A 7991-nucleotide genomic window follows, 5' to 3' on the forward strand; every position below is an offset into this window, starting at 1 on the left:
TTTGTTTTAACCCACGGAAACCGCTACTCAAAGTAGCGGTTTAATTTTAAAATAAACCGCTACTTTGAGTAGCGGTGTATAAATATAAACCGCTACTCTGAGTAGCGGTGTATAAATATAAACCGCTACTCTGAGTAGCGGTGTATAAATATAAACCGCTACTCTGAGTAGCGGTGTATAAATATAAACCGCTACTCTGAGTAGCGGTGTATAAATATAAACCGCTACTCTGAGTAGCGGTTTACCTGCGCAAAATATGGTAAGAAGATATCAGTTTGCATAGTAAACCGCTACTCGGAGTAGCGGTTTTAAAATAAAAAAAATTTTTTTTTTTTTTTTTTTTTTTTTATAAACCGCTACTCCGAGTAGCGGTTTTACCTAAGTTGAAAAAAAAAATTTCTAGGCACTTGCAAACCGCTACTCCGAGTAGCGGTTTTACTAAAAAAAAAATCTCGCGTGCCGTCCTACGTGGACGGTACGCAGGGAATTTTAATTTTTTTGGACACATTTTGGGAATTAAAACCCACTTTTGCATTATCCAAGGAAAAAATTCTCTTTTTCTAATAGCACTTGTTTTTCACTCGCCACAACCGCCCCATCCGCAGATTTGGGTGGAACTTTTGGCGAGTGATCGATGGTGTTGATGGATATTTAGGTTGCGGGTGACAGGACGAGTTGAGGTCCACCCGACAAATCTCCGACCCATTGCCAACCCTATTACACAAGAGACCGCTTGAAGGACTTGGAATGGCCAAAGTACTTGGTAATAGAGTTGACTCGAAACACAAAGGACTAGTCATAATAGGCTATGTTCCAGACACAGCGAGGAATGGAGCAACGAAATGTTGTTGTCACATGTGTAGTCATAATAGGCTAGGTTCCAGACATAGGGAGGAATAGAGCAACAAAATGTTGTTGTCACATCTGTGTGTGTGTCTTTTTTTTATGGAAAACAAACTTAGACTTGACCCCTAATACGGGAGCTAGCTTAAAACATCCTTACGGATGATAAAAGAGAAATCAGTATAATAGGGAGGGAACCAATACAAAAGGGAAGGATAGTCATGCGCTTTTCTAGCCATAAAGTCCGCTTCGCAATTAGCTTCACAAAAACAATGAATGAACCCGCACTCAAGATAATGAGATAGATCAGTACCAGCATGTGAAACAATGTCAGAAATTTCCCACGAAATTTGCCAAGAATTTTTTATAGAATTAATGACTCCTACATTACCTCCTTCAATAATGAGATGGGAGATATCAAGGGAGAGAGCAGCATTAACCCATTCCTTAAGGGCCCAAGCCCCTACCTAAATCATAGAGACATGAGAGTCCAACGCTTTTACCACCAGCAAGAAGCACATCTTCCACACTATTTCGAATGACAAAACCAAGAAAAGCATTACAATTGCTAATAGTAGACCCATCAAAATCCAGTTTGAAAAACTAGGTGGAGGGGGAGACCAAATAAGGTTCATATCTGACCTGAGAGCTTTAAAGACATTATTCTTAGAAATAAGAAAAAGAGAGGAGTGCTCAAACTCTTCACAATTTGTATCAATCTAGTTACAAAAAAAAACTTATTAATTTGACAACTAGCTTGGCGGGGAGAAATGCCTTCATAATTAAAAATAACTCTATTTCAAAAAACTAAATAAACCACCGAAAAAAGATAATTTGACAATATTGTCAGACCAAAGAACAGACTTACAGGAGTTGAGCCAAACACCAAACACTAGTGGAAAAAATGCAAGAGTTGTGTTTTTTAAAAAAACGCAACCATTAATAGTGAAGAATTGTGGTCAGTCCAAAAACCACAACCCTTTGTAGATGAACGGTTGTGGTTTTTGGGCTAACCACAACCCTTGTTTTATTTTTATACTGATCGGGTGGGCCAGGCTTTTAAAAGAAGCACACAAATTTAAGGAGGGTTATTATATAGGGTCTCCTCTCCTCTCTCCTCATTCCCTATCATAACCTCCTTCTCTCTTTTCTCTCCTCCCCTATCCGGTTCTCCCTTCTCTCTCACCATCCTCTCTTCTCTCTCACCCTCATTTCTCTCTCACCCTCCTTCCATCTCTGGCAACAGAACACAACAACACGACAACAATAGCGGCACAACAATGATGCAACAACACAACAACAATAGCGGCACTGCAACGATGCAACAATAGCAAACAGGATCAACAGCCATCGGAACAACAACGGAGCACCAACGACTGGCGGTCAGCTCAAACAAGAACGTGGCAACAACAAGTCTTAATAGAGGAGAGAGAAAATTGGGCAGCGGCACAACACAACTCACGAAGAACGTTGTCAATTAATCGATTTTTAGTTTAATTTCTTAATCTTTGTTTTAATTATTTTTCATGTAATTTCAGAACTATAATTTCATACTTTTTTTGTATTTTCGTTCAGAAATTTGAATTTAGGGTCTTTTCTCTAGCGATTTAGGATTTTGTTTGTGATCATTTATCCAGAATATTTGCTTGGATTTTTTTACCTGATTTATTTGTGATAATTTATTTCGTTTCATGAATTTATATTTTGTACTGTTCTTTTAATTTCGCGATGTTCAAATAAAAAAAAATACATACTCATTGACTATTTTTGGATTCATTTTTGCCGAAGGATTCAGGATGTTAACAAGCCTAACTGAAACCAAACATGCTCAAACTCAGCTCGGCTCGAAACTAGTTGAAGTCAAGCTTAGCTCGAGCTCAACTGTACAAAGTCCAAGCTTGGCTCGAAACTTTGTTTCAAAAAATTGGGCTTAGGCCCATTCACGTAGACACAAGTCAACAACTAAAGCTACACTTAAGCGATAGGTCCAACCGAATAGGCCAAATATATGCCCAAGAAAGTAGTTGAGCTTGTTCACTCACCCACCATATGCTTTTATAACCTGGTTTCCCTCTTAACTTTGCTAAAATTTTGATGTGGGACTCCATGGATTGTTGAAGGAAAACAAACTCATCTTATCCATGCTTTTATAACTTGGTTACCCTCTTAGCATGACTGAACTTTAAATGTGGGACTCCATGTTTTGTTTAAATCATCCTACATATGTTTTTATAACTTGATTTCTCTTTTAGCATTACTAAAATTTCAATGTGAGACTTCATGTTTTGTTTAAGAGAAAAATTCACCCTACATATTCTTTTATATGTTTTATTTAAAAAACTTCCAACCTTGTAACAACAAGACTCTCAATGCTTTGAATAATAAATTATTAAATAGTTTAATTATCAAATAATCAAATATTTTAGAATATGCTTCACTCCTTTTGTAAAGAAAAAAGAGTATAAATTTGTTTTCCAACCAATGAGGTACAAAATCAAACTCTAAGTTGAGATAAGAAATAGTAGCTATTTATAAAGAAAATAAGATTGATGCTTGTTTATTTAACAAATGTGGGACTTTAGTGCCTAGTGGAGTACTATTTAAGATCTAAGTTGAATTACATATTAAAATATAAATAGTAATATAAATTTTATCGAACGTGTTTGCGAGTTTCGAGCCGAACTCTATTAGGCTCGGGCTCGGCTCGTTAAGGTCTCAAGCTGATCCCGAACTCGAATCGAGCCCCTCCGAGCTTTGACCGAGCCGAATTCGAGTAGTTTGCAACCGTCCTGGCTCTTTAGCACCCCTAGCTGCTACAACAAGGGTTGTGTGTCAAAAACGCAAACCTTAGGGTTATTTTGACCGTAACCCTTGCGTTTTTTTTCACTATTAAAAAGAGACTATATTATAAAAATCAGAGTCAGAAGGAAAAAGAGGCCCATATCCACTAGCATGGAGACACGCAAAATTGTCTAACGTAAAAGGGCACTCAAAAAACAGATGATTCAAGATTTTAGGGCATTACTACAAAAAACTCATTGCCGAGGGAGAAAAATCTTACACTTTTCAAGTCTATCCTTAATAGCAAGCCCATCATGACATACTTTCCACAAAAAGTTTTTAATTATTAGGAGGGACGCTAAGCTTTCAAATTCATTCGAAATCCACCTTTTCAAAATTAGGGTTTAGCAGGCCTCGTGCTAACATGTAGCCAGACTTGAAAGAATATTCATTAGTTGTTAACCTATAAATGAAGGTATCAAACTGCAGGTTAGACGGAAGGAAGGACGGGAAAATTGCAGAGACACATGAGAACATCTCTTTACATGAGGAATGAGAATGAATCTCAACCACACGATTGGATTAGAGTTACAACACTGTTTCATTAGAGTTATACCCTAAAAATACTTCGAACCCCCCAAAAAACTATTTTGGAATTACATCACTTTTTCATTAGAGTTATATTACTTGTTCATTAGAGTTATAACACGTAAAATATATTCTCATTTTTCATGTAAGTATGCATTCACATATATATATGATGGATGGAGGTCCACTTAACTCATCTCCGACCTATTGCCAGCCATATTAAGATAAGGAACCACTCGAAGGATTTGGAGTGGACAAAGTACTTGGTAAAAAAGTTGACTCATAACACAAAGGACTAGTCATAATAGGCTAGGAATCAAACACATGGGAGGAATGGAGCAACGAAATGTTTGTCTATATTACATGAGAACACTTCTGGTATAAGATTGTGAGAACAGTTGAATTATAATCTATTTCAATAGAAATATAATCATTTTTTGACATATTACATGATAATTATTTTTTCTTGTAAGGTAAAATTGTGAAATAGTACCTTTTGTAGCATAGATTTTGTGAACTAGTACCTTTATTGTTTTATTTTGTCAACTAATACCTTTAAGTCTTTTAATCTTTTATTTTCAGTATCTTTACTTTATTTTCCGGCCAAAATGGTCAATAATCCGATGTTGACTTCAGGTCTTCCTCCAAATTTTGCGAGTGTGTTGCACATTAAGGGCATGTTCTCTTCGGCATAAAACAGCTGAACTGAACTGAACTGAACAAAGCTGAACTGAACTGAACTGAACTTATCGGAGCTGAACTGAACTGAACTGAACTTATCAGAGCTGAACTGAACTGAACTGAACTGAACTGAACTGAATTGAATTGAATTGAATTATATTACATTGAAATAAATTGAATGTAATAAATATATAAATAATATTTTAAACAATAATAATATGAATATTAAATAATAATTATAATGATTAGTAATAATAATGAATAATAATAATAGTAATATTTTGAATATTTTTAAATGATAGTTATAAATAAATAATATTAATAATCATAAATTAATAATAATAATAATAATTAATGATAGTAATGATAATTAATAATAATTATTTTATATTATTTGTATTAATATATTAATACTTGACGATGATATATAATAACAATAATATCTAAGAAGTAAATTAATATTACTATTTTAATAATTAATATTTAATAACTTAAAAATATTTAGTAATAAAATAATGATTGGGTTGGACCGCGAAAATTATACAATAAACCGTCTTGACGCGATTTGATTGGTTTATGGGCTAAAAAAAGTGGGTTTATTTGTGCTTTGACCTAAACCATGTTCCTCCTAATAATAATAGTAATAATAATTAGTAAAGCTACAATAAAAAAATATATAGAAACAACAATAATAATAATAATAATAATAATAATAATAATACTTAATAGTAATGATATATATTTAAATAATAATAATAATAATAGTAATTAGTAAAATAAATTATACCAACATAATAATAATAATATTTAACAAAATGGTTATAAAAGAATAGAGCTGAACTGAACTGAACTGAACTGAACTGAACTTATTGGAGCTGAACTGAACTGAACTGAACTTATTGGAGCTGAATTGAACTGAACTGAACTTATTAGAGCTGAACTGAACTGAACTGAAAATAAGCTGGGGAGAACAGGCCCTAAGTCTTTTAACTCCTCTCTTCCACTCGCCCAAAATACTTCTCCCATTTACATCCATCCCTTCCCCAAAAAACAGTGCCCTTGAGGCCTTGACCATTCTCATCAAAATTCTCCCCGCCAACCCTAAATTTTACCTTATGAAAGATAATTCAACTGTTGGAAATGATTCCAATTTAAGTCTTTTCCAATTTCAGAGGTATGTTATATCAATTCCTTTTGGTTTTATTTCAGAGTCAATTTTTTGTTTGTTTTAATCTTGTACAAGATGTTTTCTTCAAAGTCTGGATCTTCCTCAACCAAACGTACTAGAAAATGTGGATGTGGAGTCCCAGTTGCTGAAAAAAGATCATGGAGCATTGATAATCCAGTGAGAAAAATTATAGCATGCAAATTTTATGATAAGGAGAGTGGGCACAGGGGCTGCGAGCTTTTTGATTGAGTGGACTAAGGTTCGACTGAATAGCAGAAGGAAGAAAGAGACAGAGAGGAGAAAGAATGTGAGAGGAGAGAGAGTATTTACTGAAACTGAACTGAGGTTGGTGAGAAAGTAAAGATGCAAGATGAAAGAGTGAAAAAATTGGGGGGACAATGGAGTTAAAAGAGGAGAGTGAGAGCACGCTCCATTAGAAGCAAAAAAAGCGCAAAATTTGGAGGGAGAATTGAAGTCAACATCGGATTCTTGACCATTTGGGTCGGAAAATGAAGTAAAGGTATTGAAAATAAAAGATTAAAGGACTTAAAGGTACTAGTTGACAAAATAAAATAATAAAGGTACTAGTTCACAAAATCAGTGCTACAAAAGGTGCTATTTCATAATTTTTCCTTCTTGTAAATATAATCATTTTGAAAGATTAGCCCCAGAGTAAGATTATAGTTTAGCCAAAATGGTTTACATATTAATTAAAAATGATCATAACAAAGTATTTTCAGTCTTGTGTGAGGCTTTTAAATTGAGAAGAACTAGTGTACATCTATTTGAACTAGCTATGCGTATATATTGAATTTCGAACTATAAGTAAATTTTCTTGAGAAAAAAGATGCGCCTTAGTTGAAAAACAATGCACAATTGTACATGATCAAAGAAATGCACATTTAGTTTGAAAAATATACAAAAAAATTCCTTCTCAATTTAAGAATTTCTAAGCCTTTTAAAGTTTCCAATTTCACTATTAGTTACATCAAAAATCCATATTGTTCCACCATGAAACCAGAAATTCCAGGTAAGCATATCCTAATTTCCAATGACCTTGCTCAAATTTTTTTTTTTTTTTTAACTGAAAAATAGAACTGGAAATGTTACTAAGTTTGGTAACAATGTTACTAAGTTTGGTAACAATGTTACCAAACTTAATTGCATCCTTTATGAAAGAAAGGCCAAAAACATTTATTTAAAATAAAAAACATCAATATAAAATACAGAAAAGACAATGAAGCCTAAAACATTTTCCAATAGTGGTTTCTGGCTTTCTGCTTTAAAAAAAAGTTTTTTTATTTAAATTATTTTATTTTGTTAAAAATTGGGAAAAAATTTCCTTCTAGAATAGGAATCAGATGGTTAAGAATGGGGATGCCCAATTTGTCGTAACCAGGCTTGGGCGGACACCCCTCTCGCAATTTATATAAGCGAGAAATGACCACTCCTCATATTCCATTTACTGCCTGAAGGATCATGCTTTTAACAATTGTCGCGCTTCTGCTTATAATCCACTTCATCACCTAATACCGTCCATTTTTGGCCGGGAGAGTTTGTCTAGGCAACCAACCGTTTGAGTCTCTTAGGAGACTTAAACAGGGGCAATTTGGTCATTTTAAGCCTTAAAAATTTCACGCGCGTGTTGTTTGGTACCAATGCTAGATTAGATTGGTACCATTGTCCGAAAATTTTGATACCAAAGTAAGGTTGCTTGGTACCAATCCTTGATAAGAATTTGATACCAATACCAGGTTATAATGGTACCATTGTGTAACTTTTTGAGTGTTTGAGTCTTTTTTGGACTCAAACAGTTGGTTACCAAGGCTTTCTCCAATGTGGGACTCTCAAAAATATCTGCTTTCTGTTATCCTTGAAAGCATCCTCAATCTTTTCGAATTACTATTGCGGTAGTAATGTACTTCACTAA

At 34.1% G+C, this 7991-nt stretch overlaps 1 non-coding gene across 1 annotated transcript; it reads right to left on the reverse strand.

Moving 5' to 3' along the window:
- Window positions 1-7414: 7414 nt before the first annotated feature.
- LOC125494550 (small nucleolar RNA Z279/snoR105/snoR108) lies at window positions 7415-7521 on the reverse strand. Its single transcript, XR_007270797.1, has one exon. It is a non-coding gene; the product is annotated as a small nucleolar RNA Z279/snoR105/snoR108 (small nucleolar RNA).
- Between the last annotated feature and the right edge of the window lie 470 nt (window positions 7522-7991).

Source organism: Beta vulgaris, chromosome 1, assembly GCF_026745355.1.
Source record: "Beta vulgaris subsp. vulgaris cultivar EL10 chromosome 1, EL10.2, whole genome shotgun sequence".
Lineage (NCBI taxonomy): Eukaryota > Viridiplantae > Streptophyta > Magnoliopsida > Caryophyllales > Amaranthaceae > Beta > Beta vulgaris.